The 17,503-nt window shown below is 45.3% G+C and overlaps 1 protein-coding gene across 1 annotated transcript in view; it reads right to left on the bottom strand.

Moving 5' to 3' along the window:
- The window catches only part of LOC142572643 (neuroligin-4, Y-linked-like), a 745,917-nt gene that overhangs the window by 483,763 nt on the left and 244,651 nt on the right, over positions 1-17,503 (bottom strand). The window lies entirely within an intron of this gene.

The following is a 17,503-nucleotide window of genomic DNA, read 5'->3' as shown; positions in this document are numbered from 1 at the left end:
GCTGAAGAAAGTCCACGGCAATTGCACTCAGCTAGTAGTGCTTTCAACATTTTGTACTTAGTAACACCAGTAAATGAAAAAAGAATTGCTCAGATCCAACGCACATGTTAGAATCTATGAGAAGCAAAGCTTCCGCTAAGCGTTAATCAGATGCTTTAAATTTGTGCACTTCGTTCCTTCTTGTTTGACATACAAGAACGTTCGCGCGCATGTGCTCTGGCTCACCCGAGCTAGGCAATGTGCAAAATCTTATATAGCGTATATTTTCTAATTTCTGCTCATTTATTTTAAATGCACTGGCCCTTTCATGGCCAATCGCTCTTTGTGGGTATGTGCCATTGCATGGAAATCATTACCATGACCATCAACATGAGGATGAGCTTCCTGAACGATCCCCCGTTGTGGGTTGTGCCATGGTATGCAAATCATAATCAACACTTAACCATCATCTAAAAGAGCTTGTTGGTGACATGGTATGTGCCGCCTAATTCTAGAGAAATCGCCGTTGTGGATCTGTGTCTGTAGTGTCGAGATCATCATCATCATAATCAACATGTGGCGACCATCTGAAAGGGTTAGTATGTGTTGGCAATAGAGAAGCATACGTACCTTCGCGATATTTTTTTTTATTATGGGGTGTTACATGCCAAAACCACTTTCTGATTGTGAGGCACGCTGTAGTGGAGGGCTCCGGAAATTTCGACCACCTGGGGTTGTTTAACGTGCACCTAAATCTAAGTACACAGGCGTTTTCGTATTTCGCCCCCATCGAAATGCGGCTGCCGTGGCCGGGATTCGATCCCGCGACCTCGTGCTCCGCAGCCCAACACCATAGCCACTGAACAACCACGGCGGGTCTTCGCGATGTCTGCAAAAAAAAATGTGAAGATAAGGAAATGCTGAAAAGTATTTATAATATTTATGAACTTGACTGGGAAGCTCCTGTAACGTACGCTTATGACAATGCAAATGTGGAATGCCACTTACAAACATTTGAGGCAGAGTGCTAAAGGGATGTCCGTGTTCGGTCACGTATTAACCATGCTTTGCTCTCTGAGATGCAAACTCGGCACGCTTTGATTGATTAACATTGTCAGGCTTCTGCAAAAGTTATTACCGATATGTATTATAATGGGGCATTGATAACCAAATCGAGTGATAGTGTGCCACAATTTGAAAATTTCTATTCCGTGCTCTTCATTGGTGTTTCTGCAGACCGGAATACCAAAATTCTGCAGGACTTTCTGTCTCTAATAACTCCTCTAAGTGACGAAGCGGTCCCTTTACTGAACAGGAAGTAGTGGCGGTCGCTGATCAGTTACCTATGTCAAAAACTCCCAGTCCTGACGGCATTTCAGCTGAATTTTACAAAACCTCTAAGTCCATTATTACACCTGTCATATTTAAAACAGTTTTAATCAGTTTGAAATTGGAAGCTTTACCGCAGTGCTTCTATATAGCGAAACAGCGTTAATTCTTAAAGCAACAATAAAAGAAAAACTACGTTCTATGGAGGGTTATTCAACAATTACATTACCGAACGTTGACTACAAGGTGTTTTCAAACTTTTTCTCAAATCGTTTGCAGGTTGCGATGTCGGTTCCTTATCGGTAGTCGTGAAATATGTGCTATAAAAGACCGCTCCATGTAAATTGACATACACGTCGCTCGTGTGGTTTTTGAGTACTGTTCCACTTCTTATGAGCAATTTGCCATGCTTCGGATTGACCAGGCGAAAGCATCTGATCGAATTCGGCATTCTTTTTTATTTGCTCTTCTATAATACGTAAATGTTGGCTCCAAAGTGCTTAATGGCGTTCAAGGTTGTTATAGTCATTGTATAGCTCACTTCTCTGTCAATCGTATCTTCTCACATCTTATCCACTTGCGTGCATCCGTGAAAAATAATGTCCCATGTCCCCGCTCGTCTTCACCCGATGCTTAGAAATACTGTTTGAACAATTTAACCGCAACAACGTTCATGAATTTAATATACTGGGAAAGGAACTAAAAGTGTTACGCTAATCATATCGCATTCTTCTGCAAGGTCAAGCCCAGCACCTATAAAACTCTTTCTCTTATAGAGGAGTTTTGTACAGGCTCTGCTGCGCAAATGAATAATCATAAGAGCTGAGGCCTATGGTTTAGATCGTGGGTCACATCATGCTGGAATTGAATGGTCTTGTACACCGCCTAACATATTTCGGTGTTCCACTGCAAGCCTACAAGTGCACAGTACTCCAGAATGTGCGTTCCAGCCCTTTATCGCTGCTCGAATACCTTTGTGCCACACTGTCTTTCAATATTTGGAAGAGCAGAAGCCTGCAACATCTCTTTGACAACCAAAATTTTCTGCTTTTCAGCCTATTCACTGCGCATGGCGTTACGTTCAACATTCTCACAGAATATTATTTTATTTATGCAGTCTTCCACTTTTGAACCCATGAGGTGCAAAAAGATTTTTTTACCAGTGAGCGCAAGAGGGTTAGGGTTAGTGCATTCGTATGTACAACTGTTAGTCTCAGGGTTCCTCATTTTAAGGGGTAGCTCTCCTTCGATATTACGAGCCTTTTTGCAGCTTAACCTGGTTCATGTTCTGCCGCAATTGGTGCTGTCTTCGAATTTCCTTTCTGGACTTTTTTTTACACATGTTCATGCCTGAGGTCTATTTTTCAATTGTTTTTCTGACTGTTCGTTTTGTAAAGATGATTTGTTCACTGTGCCGTGACAAATATCTTTACAAAGATTTCTTAGCGATGTTGTTCCCGCTGCCATATTATCGATCAATATACATAGCATTACAAGGACATGATGTACTTGCAAAAGTGAGCAAAATGCTAGTTCCCCCTACTGTGAAAACTTTTTTTAATTTTTCAACGTATACATTGACACCTTGCCAGTTAGAACATGGCTTTAGGAAAAGGATGTTTTCGTTTCGTCATGTGACTGTCCCCTTTTTAACGTGAATGAAACTATTGAACACTGCTTTATTAATTTTTAAGATGCCATTTAATTCTGGGGATGTCCTCCATAGAAACTTGTAGAAAGACGTTGATTTGGTCTCACAGTAGGTGATATCGTTCTATGTGATAGCGTATCACTCGATTTGTTTTTACTGAGGCTTGCATAGCAAAAGAAAATTCGTATGTAAGACCAAAATGCAGGAACAATAATTTCCTCAAGAGCGCAATTATTCCAGATGACTATGCAATTGAGGGATTCTAAGCACGAGGTTGCGGAATTGAATCCCGGCCTCGGCGGCTCTATTTTGATGGGGGCGAAATGCGAGAAGACCCGTGTACGCAGATTTAAGTGCACGTTAACGAACCCCAGGTTGTCCAAATTATGCCGGAGTACCCCACTACGGCATGCTGCATGATTAGATCATCGTTTTGGCACGTAAAACCACATACTAACCATAATAATAAAATAATAATATCCATAATAACAAAGTAATAAGAACCATGAGACCCCATAATAAGTACCACTACGGATGCTAATACCATAGCAAGTTTCTTAGAAAATTTTGTTAGTAAGTGTATCAACCTTTTCATGCCTTTCAAAACAAAGAAAAGAACACTGAAATTCCTTGAATGACTAGGGACCTTTTGCATTTATCTCGTCGTGTGGCTAGATTACGTCGATCAAAACGCTCTGGCGACTCAATAAAACTCATGCAGTTCCATAGCGCTAAAGATGAACTTTGTTCTAAAATGGTTGTTGCAAAATAATTTTATTAGAAGGTAACATTGCCGAAGTTAATGAAGACTAATCCCCGTAAATTTTGGAACGTTATCTTACCACCTGGGTCATCCTCGGAAATGTTGAAAATTAACAATGTTGCAGTTTCTGATACGCAGGCAATAGCTTCTTCTTTTAACACCTACTTCAACTGTCTTTAAGATTGATAACTGTAATCCCAGTTTTTTATTCTGAACCATACCATCCAATCGATGATGTATCACTGTCTCCTGAGGGTGTACTTAATCCTAAACTTAGACACGAAGAAGTCGTGTGGTGCTGAAGGTACCCCGACTGCTTTTCTCGTATACTCTCTTTGGTGCAGCAGATATTTAACAATTATCTTTAGAAATTCTCTTTTAACCGCCACCCTTCCTCCCTCGTGGAAGCTTGCTTCCATTCTCTCCTTATTTCAGTCAGGTGAAGTTCAATTGTTATGAAACTATAGGACCGTTTCATTAACAGCACATTCATGTAAATTACTCGAACACATTACCTTTAAACATATTATGGAATTTCTCGAAACAAACAAAATTTTATGCACTTTACAGCATGGTTTTAGACGCGGCCTCAGCACTGTAACACAACTGACAGAATTCGTTTACGACCTCAGCAGCTCTTTAGACATGGGTGCCCAGGTTGATGCTATATTTATAGACTTTGCAAAAGTTCTACACTGTCTCACACCCTAAACACATGCACAATCTGTTCGCTATACTAAATAAATGCATCCTTGGTGGGATGGATATCGGACTTCTTTTTTTTTTCAAAGCGCTCACAATATGTACGTTTCAACTCTACTAACTCACATTTGATGTCCTGGGTACTGGGTCCTGTTTTATTCCTGCTTTATATAATGATATCCCCCTAGAGACCTTAGTTAAAATACGCCTTTCTGCACATGATTGCGCTTTATATCATGCAAATAAATCTGCAACTGATCTTGTTGTCCTTAACAATTCTTTCGCTGACTTCTGTAACTGGTCCAAAGCATAGCAAATGAATACCAACTTTTCCAAAACTGCCTCCATGTCCTTTACATGGCGCTTATGCCCTTCCTTTTGTGCCTATGCCTATAATAATATTACTTTAAATAGAGTGTTCGAGTTCAAATATTTAGGTATCCTACTAACAAACGTTTAGTCATACTCGAAACACATTGATGTCATCTGTAACAAGGCCCTTAAAACACTAAGTTACTTGCATCGTACGCTGTGTCCTGCTTCTCAAGAAACTAAACTTTTAACATATATAACCCTCATTCGCCCCCTCTTCGAATATGGCTGCGTTGTATAGAATCCATAGAGACACTGTGACGTCCAAAAACTAGAAACAGTACAAAAAAAGGGCAGTGTGTTTTGTTTGTAGGAGATATGACAAGGACTTTTCGCCGTCTAACTCTTGTCCTGCTTGGTCTCGCTCCTCTTGTAGAGCGTCACAAACTTGGATGCCTAATAGTCATTCCCATGTTAATCAATTCTCCTCGTCTCTCCTCTCTAGATAACTATTTGACTTCTTCCAAACCCTCATCTACGAGGAGTCACCACGCTCTGAATATCTCAACCTTTTTACCAGCACTGATTCCATTAAATACAGCTTTACTCCGTGAACAGTGGAAGTGTGGAATTCATTACCGGGCAACATTCGTTCGCCCCCACTGAAACAATTGACGCAAGCTAGTTTACAAATTTTTGTATGTTGTTCATCCCATGCTGCAATGCCTCATTTATACATAATGCAGCCTCATTGAGAATGCAGTGTGAGTGAATAAATAAATAAATAAATAAATAAATAATCTTGTGCACTTGAAGGACATTTACGGTCAATATGAATATCCGTCGGGTGGCTATACGCTTTTGGTTAAGTGTTTACCTTCTCATTTCAGGTCCGTTCAGGTCCCTGTGATGGAAATTGTAGCTTTGTACGGCGTTTTCGTTGCACGTACTGCTCACTGATCTCTCATTGGCTATGACCATCTAGCGCTAATAATATTCAAACTGATTCCTCTACATATATCATTTAATTTATTGCAATAAATGCCGTATCAAAAAAACTAAACAATAGAAAGCGCTCGTGGCCTAATGGTTGGAGCGTCGGGCTGCTGTGCTTGAAGGCCATGGTTCAAATCCCGGTGCTGTGTGCGCTTTTCGTTTAGGTGAGGTTGAATCTACTCAGCGAAAACCCGACTAGCGATCAACCGACCGACAAATCGACCGATATGGTACCGACCGACCCAGGCCAAACCAAGAAATGGTAGGGGAAAAAAAAGAAACTGCGTTTTAAAAAAGTAATTCTATAGGTCGCAGCATAGAGACGTTTTTACGTTGTGCTGTTCAACACAGCTGCTGTAGCGACCGGAAATAGAACGCGCAATCACGCGTTCAGTAACAAAACGGCAATGTTCCAAAAGAGCGGACATCAAATGCTCTTTAACCTTACTTCGTCAGGCTCTCACGAAGATACTTGTGCGATGAAGAGACTTATGGAATTTTCTTTTTATTACCTATTTGTACGAGAATGTTATGAAATAAGAGAGTCCACTTTTCTGTGCATTGTATTTCATTGTTAAGTACTTTTTTTATTTAGTGTCTCCGGTGTCATGTGGAATGCACCCAGGAGCCCCAGAGCCAGCCAAGCTAATATCTGTAGCTTTGTGCCTTTGTGTTTTCGCAGAATAAAATCTCATCCTTGTCACTGGTATAGTGAGAAACGACCATGTTGCCAACCTTGCGACCTGTTTATTCTGGGCAGTATTCTGCGTCGCTTGACGGAGGGCATAAAACATAATCCGAAGTTTGCCCCAAGATCAAGTTGCCCTTGTCACGTACTCTCAGCAGGTAGGACTAACCATCTTTTACTAATGCCTTTCGCAGTAACACAGCCGTCTCACTTGTTCTTGTTGGTTGCAACGCACTACTGCAGAGGATGCTGATGTTTCCGTCCACACGTGTTACTAGGACAAGACAACGAGTACGACACAGAAGAAAGGCCTTTAGCTTCGGCAATCCATCAATATTATGCAACGTCTCTTATTGCACAACATTGTGCAACGAATGCTCCTTCCTCCTGTCTCATAACAGCAGGTGTGAATCCGAATTATGAAGTAGCTTTGAGCAAGTGTTACATACTTCAGCTAGTTCTGTAGATACGCGAGCGTTTGGAAAGGTGGTTGAATCGGTTCTGTGTGGGCATGCGGGTGGGTGCCGGTCGCTTCGTTTATCATCTTTTATCGGCAGCAGCACCCGGGCCACGCTCTGAGGCTTGCGCCCATGATTTTTCACTAATATCGGCATCTCTCTCTCTCTCTCGTTTAGTACCGCGACAGCGTGACACAGTTGGAAAGGAAACTAACGATAATATTTCACACGTTGAAGCGGCAGAGGAGCGCGTCGTACACAATGAGATAGCATAGTGGTGCAGCGGGTAAAACGGCGACCAAGGAGGCGACAAATGCACCGTGTTGACATTCGGCCCCACACTCGCCTCGGCGAGACGTTTGGTCGCGCAAGGCGAAACTGTCCGCCGGAGGCGCCCCTGCGTCGCTTCCTCTATCTGCCATGACACGGTTCGCAGCGGCGCCTGCGGTAACCGGACGACGAAATAATGCGTCCTGCGATTCGACCCGATCAACTAAAGGGAAAATATCGCCCGCGACGGCACCGGCAGGCCGGCTAGGGCCAACCACGCGACTCGCTAGGCCCGGGGCCAGCCGTATACCCTTCCTGGAGTCCTCTCCCGTCGTCTCGCGTTATTATTCTATCACCGTCGGCGGCCGCGCCACACCGGGAAAAAACCTTCTGCGAGCGCTTCTTTCAGGCTATTCGATATGGCCTGATCTCGGTCGATCATCGGGCCGCCCTGCTGCTGCTGCTCCCTTTCTTCTCGCCTTCTCGGGAGAAGCAGCCTCCTACGGAGCGAAGCAGCATCAGTCAGTGCGCGTGCACGGAGCTACGGATACAGGAGACTGCACACGCACATACACACACACACACACACACGCAAGCACAAACGCACTCGTCATCGAGAGGCAGCCAAACGCCGGAGGAAGGAAATGCAAGAGAAGACAAAAGGGGTCGTGAGGAAAGGAAAAGAAAGGAAGACGGGTGAGTGCAGTCGAGCAAAACACACAGCGTGGGCTGTGCTGCAAAAACAATGGCAGGGCCAAAGATGGAGGAGGGGGCCCGTTGAAGAGCACGACCGATCTACGAAGGCCGCTCTGGGAGAGAGACGGTTCTGTGCCAGGTGTCGAAACGTCCTCTTTCTCCTTTTCACCTCGCCCTCTGGTGTGACCCCCCTCGGGTCTCGTTTTTCTCTCTCTCTTTTCTCTCCTTTCTCTCGTATTTTCCCCCGCTGCTTTTTGCTAGGCTGAGTAACGCTAACTTTGTTAAAAATTTGTGTGCTCGTTTGCAATGCATACCTTTGCGTTTTCCCTTTCTTTGACGGGCCTTGTCGGTAGTTTTATGCGCGTTTTGCACGTATGCAAGAAGCGAGATCGAAATTCTTCTCATCCCAGTAGTGGGTTCAGCTCTATCGGGAGCTCCGTGAACGAGAGACATAGAGAAAGAAGTGAACTTTAATGAAGGCGTAACTGGCATAGGAGCTAGCGCGGAGGCCATGTGGCCGCGACGCGGTTGGCCAACTCTGCCAGCACGACTTGGCATTCTGGGTCATCCGTCTCGATAGCACACTTCCAGGCCTCGAGCTTGGGGGCTTGCCGAAGAATCATCCTTGACAGGGGGTTGGATGGGCACCCCCAAAGTGCGTGATCTTCGTCCCCGGTTAGTGCTTCGCAGTGCCTGGAGTTGAACTCTTGCTCGAAAACTTGAGACAACCTTCTGGGGCTTAGCGCGGATCGGGTCTGTACTCTCCGTAGAGTGATGGCCTGCTCCCGGAAGAGGATCGGAACGACTACACTCTGCGCGAATCAATGTAGAATTGCATGAGTTCGTGTCATATGAGGATGGGGTCCAGCCGGCCATCCGGGTCGAGTGATCCTACCTCCCGTTTATCTGCTGCTCGGTCGGCTAGGTGAGCGGCTTCGTTACCCAGGTTGCCGGAACGAGGTGGCATCCACATTAGGCGGGCAATGCCCTGGGTTTTGAGAAGACAGCTTGTAATAGGGGCGATTGCCCCAATATAGCAGCTTCTTATGGCCCGTTTGGAGTCTTACACAGCAAATTTAACATCAGGTAGGGACGTGCCCATGGTAATTGCGTCCTCTTCTGCGTCCAAAATGGAGGACGTGTTGACCGCGGCGCAGCTAATGGTCCGACCGTCGCCATTAACGGCCCTGATTTCGCAACGGCTATTGCCCGCGCAAGCCGCGTCCACGTAGATGGCTAGCTCATTTTTAAGACCTCCCCAGAGCGCATCCCCCCTGGTTTACGTCGATCCGTGTTGTCCTTTCCCGCGTTTTGGGGGAGAGGGGTAGTTGTTTTTTGGCGCAAATGGGATTAGGAATTCGGCAGCGACGCGGGATATCTAAAACAGGATTGTACCCTGGGCTGCAAAGTATTTCCAGTCCTGTCGGAGTTCCAAATAGTCCGATCATCTGTGACCATGTCTGTTCGTCAATAATTTACTCTAACGTATTGTGAATGCTAAGAGCTATCAGCCGATCGCTGTGGGTCAATTTCGGCAGTCCAAGGACCTGTTATAGGCTGTGCAGGGGACGCTGTTAAATTTCTCTAGGTCAGCGTTCCTAAGATGCAGATATCGACACACGTAAGCTGTCCTGCTGATTAGGAAGGCCTGTATTAGTCGATGTGCTTCTTTTTGTTTTAAACCATGCCGCCTACTCGGCACCCTTCTGAGGAGGTTATATGTCCGGGTTTCGTCTGAGTTCGACTATTACTTCGTGATTGTACGTGTTCTGTTGCACCAATAGTCCAAGTATCTGAATTTTGGGTATTGGTGGGAGCGGGTTCCCGCCTACTTGTACGTAAATATTGGAAGGCATATAGGAGTCTCAGCCCGTGTTCCTTTTATTCCGAATGATGAGCAACTCGGACTGTTTCCGCGAGCAGGTTAAGCCGTTTCCGCGTGTGTGCTCATGAATATTGTCCGCCGCCGTCTGCAATGACTCAGCGATCTCACCTTCCGACCCAGTGCAGGTACAGACCGTGATGTCATCGGCGTATACTGCATCTTTGACGTGGGCAATCGCTTGAAGACGGTTGGATAGATCTCTCACATTGACATTGAAACGAAACGGAGAAAGCACGGCACCTTGTGGCGTGCTCCGTGTTCCCATTTCTATGGTGTCGCTTCCATATGACACGCCTCCATATGTAGAGTAATGGTGCTCTCCCTGAGGAAGATAGAAACGTACCTATGGGCCTTATTGCCAACGTTCCTCCTTGAAAGCTTTTAGAGCATGGCCCTATGGGAAACGTTATCGAAGAATTTGTGAATGTAAAGTCTGAGTATGGTTCTCGTCGTAGGAATGGGTGCCGGGTTGAGAATGTCATATTGAATTTGCCAATGGATGTCCTGCGTAGATAGCTGAGGCCAAAATCTAATCATGGTCGCCAGGAAAAGATTTAGGTAATTTCTGCGTGATCCACTAACCTGTTGAAGACCACATTTTGCAGTGCTTTCCCTAAACAGGAGGGCAGTGACACTGGCCTCACGTTTTCCAGGTTGAGTTCTTTCCCGGGTTTCGGAATGAAGATTACCTTGGCCTCCTTCCATTACCGTGGAAAAGTGCCTTCCTGTCAATGTTTGTTGAATAAATTGGTTATGTTACTTATTGATAGATCGCCCAGATTTCTAAGCATCTTGTTGGTAATTTTGTGTTTTCCGGTAGCTGAGGTCGTGCATAGTTGGTAGAGTGCAGCGCCAACCTCCGCCTCCGTTAAGTCCTCGTCTAAGGCTGCGTTTGGCTCTCCGCTATATCCTATGTGCACGTTGTCCGCCTGACCCTGTTCAGATGGCGTGCTGCTATAAGGTCGATTAAAGCCGCGTCATCACCAGGGAAAGTATGCAGAATTTTCTTGATTCTTTTCTGAGATGCGCTTTATGAGTGATTAAGGTTAAGCGCGTGCTTAAGGAAGGGTCATGGATTCCTCTTTCCCAGGTTACCATTGATGTTATCACGAAGCCGTCGCCTACTGCTTAGTTGGTTTGAAAAGTCTTTAATTTTTTTCAAATCTGCAAGTTGTTTCTTAAGGTCGTGGTTGAATTTGTTGCCCATTCACCTACCGTGAACGAGAGATTGAACCAGTGCGATATCTTTTTTATAACCGAATTCTGGTGGGTGGTTCTTAGAGTTGATGTTTTCTATTCCTATATTTTCTCCTGTTTCCTAACAGGGGTTAAGATACCATGTATGTCTTCTCTTGGCGAGGGAAATGCTCTCTCATTGAGCAGGAGTTGTTACGCATGTCGCTGGGTGGGTAAGTCCACACATGTCCCCGCATACACATGCATCTCATTTCGTTTCACGTAATAATACTAAATTGTTTGCCGCCCCTACCTCCCACAGACACACACACACTTCTGATCTCACAGATATTTCCTTATAAGCAGCTATTGCTCAGTAGCATAGCAGACTTTATCGCTTGAACGTCCGCTTGTGACATAATGGCTTCAGCTGTGTCAAAACTAAGTAGATAACTGCGACATAGAAGCTACTGTAAGTGCCATATTGACATTTTTCTGAAATAACACAACGCACACGGCACACTAACAATGATAGAAAGGGATCAAACCGCCCCCTTTTACGGTTATTTTTGTTTTTAGTGTACCGATTTGCAGAGAAATTCATGGTTTACGGCGTGAGCTTCCACACGCGAAACCATAACCTGCTCTGGATAGCCATCGGTTACCCCTGCCGTGTTCAAAACCTGCTATAAATGGAGATATGTTGCCTATTTGTGTTTCAATATTTACACAGCTGCTACCTTAGGTGCCATGGTTGCCTGGGGACACGTTTAAGAAGACAAATCACTATTACAATGTGCTTATTTGCCTTTCCTGTCAATCGACATGTTCTTTCACTCTGTCCTGCGCAAGTAAAGACAAGGGAATGCTGCACAATTATAGGAAAAAAAGCACGAGCTGCCAATTGGTTCATATCCTTTCTCTATGCATGGCTAGACGTACGTCTTGAGTTGGGCTTGTTGGTTGTTCATAGTTAAAGGGGGACAGTGCAGGAATCTGCCAAAGAGGAAGACATCCACAATAAAGACGCACCACTGGGTTTCGGCTTTGAGCCTTTCACGTCTTCGCCAGATTTTCGCGCTGTTACACTTTGTAAGATACGTGGATGATAGGCGAGAAAAACGTGAGTGCGCCACAAAAGAACAAAAACTATTACTAAGAAAAGAAACAGAAACTATTTCCTTTTGAGATGACACGAGATGTAATGGCGCTTATAACCTTATATTCTGAGAGCTTACAAGCTTCAAACAGGTCAGATGATTGCAGGTATCGGTTCGTGGATGATAAGCCTCCACAATTTTCTCGTGAGGAGCGCCTCTACTTTTCTATTTCAATGCGCATCTATGCCACAAGACAAGCTGCTCGAAAAACTAAAGAGAATCAACGTCAATTGCCGATATATATTCATGTTTTGTGATTGCCGACATATATTCATGTTTTGTTGTTGTTGTTGTTTCAGGTAAATGCGTTTATTCAATAACTTCAAACGGGTTTGTGAACTTTGCAACGTGTTTTATTACGATCTGTCGTGACTGCTCATTCACGGACATTTCCCTTAATGAATGTTTTAGGTTTATTGTTCATCCAATGAAGCATCCGACTGCATACGCAAGGAAGTCTACATCTTCACCCTCGCACATATCTTTCAAACGTATGCGAAGCCAGGCGGCAGTAGTCTTCCGTGAAGCAGGTGCAAAGTGGGGCGTTTACTTGCCGCATCGCGCGTGCTCCACGTTGCATCACTTGCTCCTACCATAGCGTTGCCTTTTGAAGAACTTATGTTAGGTGCTTTTGTGGCTTGAAGGCTTCCTCACGCATTTTCTATGTAGAAAATAAAAAAAAAGAACGTACTAATGAATCTTACTTCTTTGCTGGCCGCTACCGCAGTGGAAAGAGTGTTGTTTTTCCTTCGTGGTACAAGTTCGCCCCATTAGGACTAATGTTTTTAACTCACAGTGCTGACAAATTTGGTTTTTACTGTCACTACGGCTTGGCAATATTCGCGTTGCAGCAAATCACTGTCTGTGGTTCCTCCTCATGTCCTCAACCCTTTAGTATACCTTTCGCACACTGCGTTACAAACGGCTCACCGTCTCCCTAGGTGGGCTCTCCATCATGCGTTCGCCGCCTAACTTTCAACAGCCATTTACAGTCCTCGCCGGAGAGAATCGGCAATCAAGTGTGCCAAAGTTACGCCCGGAACGGGCGAGCGTACGCGGGCCGGCGAGGCACTTGCGTTGCACGGCCCGGACACGGCGGCCAATTGCTCCCGGGAGAGTGCTGCGCGACGAGACAGGGCCGCATGCTTGAGTCAACTATTACTTAAGGCCGTAATAAAGCATAATTAACTCGCGCACGCTGGATCCGCGGAGGGCGGCACAAAAGGGGCCCCCGGCGTCCTGTACGGTGCGCCGAGATGCGTCGTCTTCCGCCCGCTTACTATACACACTAAGCACGTGGCGAGCGCCGTGCGCCGCGGGTCTTATTGTGCGCCCGTGGGGAGGGAGACGAGACGGACAGCGGTGCGTCGCGCGGCTAAGCCAACCGAAACAATGGTGCGAGCATAATTGCAGCTTCCGCCGACGAGAGTGCAATCGGCGCGGCTTCAGAGGGAAAGAGAGAGCTTCGCGCTCGGCTGCGCTCGACGAAGCAATCGAATTCGTGGTGGGCCCGAGCGGCTGGCCGCCCCTTCCTACCGCGGCACCTTGCGAAAAAGCACTCTCGCCGCCAAGAGGAGGCGAGTCGCGGGCAGATTAGGGGCGCCTGCAGGACAGCGAGCACTCATTTGCCTATGCGACACGGGGCAGCTTGGGAGACGTTGGTGCAATCTAATAGGGCAGTGGAGAAGCCGCTGCCAGGATCGGGACCCGGAGTGGTTGTTCCTCTAGATTTGTGGCGCGCTCTATAGAGCGGGCTGATTGCGCTAGAACAAAGCCTATAGTGAAAGAGAAAATCCTCCGTGAATCGGATGGTGTGATTGACGCTGCCGCTAATGGAGCAATGATCGATTCTTGGCATAGGTTTATATATGTAGCTCACTTGAGAGATGTTAGATGCAAGTGGGCCACAAAATGGGATCAGTCTGTCGACTCAGCTTGCTTTATATGATGCGTAGCACGTAATTTACTTATGTTCGGACGTGCGTTCAGCTGCTGAGTTTATCCAGCGCGAAAACAATTCAACAAAGTAAATTTTCCATTTGGTTATTATTCTTTAGTTTTTTGCTACGGTGTCGGCTTTCGCAGTATAGGATGCGCAAGTAATCGTAAGTAAAAACATTTTGGACACTGTGTTTTAGAGCGAAATATCGCGAACCAGATTTATAAAAGTAATGCAAGATGCAAAGCAGTGTTTGTTTGTCTAATTTATTTTAACCTCGTATAAACAATAAACATGGTTTGTGTCATGATGCATTGTTTTATTACGCTTAACAAACGCATGACCACCGATACATGTACGTACATTGTCCGTAAATATTATTGCCACATATACTTTGTCAGTTTTGGCAGAAACTTGTAGAGAGAGAGAGAGATAATTTTATTTACAGAAAGGCAGAGAGGTCGGCCTGAGCTATAACTTGCTTTAGCCCGCTACTCAACACTGGGGAAAAGGGACGGGAAGGAAAAGGGGCTGATGAATGATGATGATGATGGTATGAGGAAGAGATGCATATATACAAGTTCGCAGGGCTGTGGCATCTCTAAGGCTGTGCGTCCAGCCCAGGGGGTTGGAGAAAGGCTATAGCGGCACTTGCAATCAGGGATCCGCTGTTTGCATTAGGTCAAGGACCTAAATGAAACTCGTCTGATAGCGGCCTCTTATCGACGTTTGAAATGGAAGAGACGAGTTGCTGTCGTTCTTGCGCGTACGCGGGACACACGCAAAATATATGATCAAGTGTTTGTGGTACCTCACAGTATTCACAGTTTGGGCTAGCTAGTATCACTGCAACCTATCATATGTCTATAACGGTTGCTGAATGCGACACCAAGGCGAATCCGGTGCGCTATGCTTGTTTGGCTTCTTTGGAGCTTGTGAGGCATACGAAATTTCATTTCTTGGTCCCATTGTGTACTCGCTTCTGTCGTTGATCTGGTTGGGTCGAGTGTTCCCACGTACGGTTACCTATTACGCGACAAAGTAAGGCGTTTGTATCTGTTCGTGAGAACGGAATGCGTACTTCAGAAACATTATTTAAAGCAGTTTTCGCTTCAGCGTCTGCCTGTTCATTCCCTATCGCGCCACAGTGTGAAAGTACCACTGAAAGGTGACATTGTGGCCATTTCTATTTGCGTGGTCGAGATGCTCTGTAATTGCTACAGCTATTGAAGCCACTGAGCCACTATAGCCACTGAGGACACAGTCAATCGTTTGAAGAGCTGCCTTGGAATCGCAGAGTACAGTCCATGCTTGAGGAGGCTTCTCGAAAATAAATCGAAGTGCTTCCCGGATAGCAACAACTTCTGCGGCAGTTGATGTTGATCTATGGTCTAGTTTAAACCGCCGAGCGGTGATCATATTTGGGATGATGAAGGCTTCAGTGGAGGCATATGCTGTGACAGAGACATCGGTATACACGTGTACAGTATCTCCGTACTCTGCAGAAATGTGAAACAAGGTAAGTTGCTTGAGGCCGATAGATGCATCGGATGACTTTTTGTAATTCCAAGGATATGCAATGTAACGAAAGGTTTATGCAGAACCCACGGGGGTATTCTCGGAATACAGGTGGGAGAAAATCGTGACGGTAGAACACTCTGATGACGCAATAGAGCCCTTGAAATGCTGGAACCTGGGAGATTGGCAGAGAACGATGACAGAGGGTACCCTACACTTAGATAAAAGAAATGTGGAGAACATATAAGAAGGAGAAAGAAGAAAAATAATAAAGAGTCGGTCATTCACAGAGCGAGTCGCGGAGGAATGTCCACTGTCACAAGCGCTCGTACAGCCCAGTAGCCTTTAAGAAATGCAGAAGGGCATTTGTGGCTTTTCGCATGCAACAATGCACTGGCCATGGAGACTGTAAGAATGCTGTCACACCTATCTCATCTAGGAGATAAGAGCATAAGAAGAGGGAAGAGTGCCTTCCGTAGGTATGTACTATGCTTAACATGCAAAGAAGCACTTCCTCATGTCGTGTTATTTTTTCGGGGGCCAATTTCCCTATACTTGGTATCATCATTTGTAGCATGATTCGAACGTCAGCATCCCACTGCCTTTGCCAATAGTTCCGCAACTCATGGTGCAAGAAAGGCTTTAGGTCTGTGGGAGGGATAGCTATGTGATAGCCTCTATGGCCAGGTACCCAGCATGCGATTGACTTGTTGCCCATGTAAACTGAGCCTAACAAGCTGTAAAGTTCGTTAAAAACTTCATTCTTGTGTTTTCATGCACTCATTAGAGCTGTAAATATGTTCAATGAGTCTGTGAACACGATGGCTTTCGCCACATTAATTAGCTGTATGTGTTTAACTGCCGAGCGGATTGAGTATGCTTCCACTGTAGAAATACTTGTATGCGGATTTAGTGCATCAGACATTGAAAAAGACGGTCCCAGAGCTGCGTAAGCAGCACCAGTAAGAGATTTGGAAGGGTCCTTGTAAACTTCTGTACATGAGTACTTCGCCTGAAGTTCAAGGAAGTGCGAAGGTATAAGAGGCTCAAATGCGAGTTGGAAAATCTCTATAAAATAGGCATCACACTCGATAGTCTGTCACTCCTGAGGCGTTGGAAGCCGAATGGGAGCCATTAGGACATTATCTTGAAGTATTATGCCTGTTTCTTCATCTGACGCTTCTAAGCACAGGAACAGAGGAGTCTTCATAGACGGGCGGTTTCGGTAAAGCCTGGTAGCGGATATGTCGCTTGTAGTGTAATGGCATGGGTCTTTCACACCTGTATTTACCTTCTGGGAGTAGGATAAACTTAAATACTTTCCTTGGAGATGCACGGACAATTCCTGCAAATCAAAATACAGTATTTTACAGGGCTAGCCTTAGAAGCAGCTGTAGCAAGCCAGATACCAAGGTGGTGAACGAAGTCTAACATCTTTAGAGCACTACGTGTTGCAGAGTTATCAATATGGCTAATAAGTGAAGACGTGACTGTCTAAGGCTTTTGTACAAGTTAAGGAGGCATGTGCTGTCCATTTCCGATGATGGACGTGCCAAGAGTTTCGATTTCGGATACTTCAGATGTGGGAAAAAAGTTAACTTGCAGTGTAAATTGATACCTACAAAAATTATGTTCACGGCTCCCAGATTGTCATTCTCCTTTGAGATCTATCATGGGGTCCGGCAGTATACCTATTTCGTTTGAGAAGAGGACGCACGTGCATTTTTTTTTTTTTGAGTGTTTAGTCTAAATTCATTCTCGTCCGCCCACACAGAGAGTTTGTTTAGGCCAAGCTGTATCTCTCGCCAGCAAATAGCAAGATTAAAATATTTGTAATCCATTTACACATCATCCGCATACAACTTAAACGGATGCGAAGTTGGGGGAGTTGGCGCGGTAACATACACAGAATAAAACATTGTGCACGAGATGACAGTATGAAGAAAGTTCATTTCTGTAATAGATAGAGTACAGCTCCAGC

Source organism: Dermacentor variabilis, chromosome 2 (genome assembly GCF_050947875.1).
Source record: "Dermacentor variabilis isolate Ectoservices chromosome 2, ASM5094787v1, whole genome shotgun sequence".
Taxonomy (NCBI): Eukaryota; Metazoa; Arthropoda; class Arachnida; order Ixodida; family Ixodidae; genus Dermacentor; species Dermacentor variabilis.
This window is presented reverse-complemented; position numbering and strand designations above follow the sequence as displayed.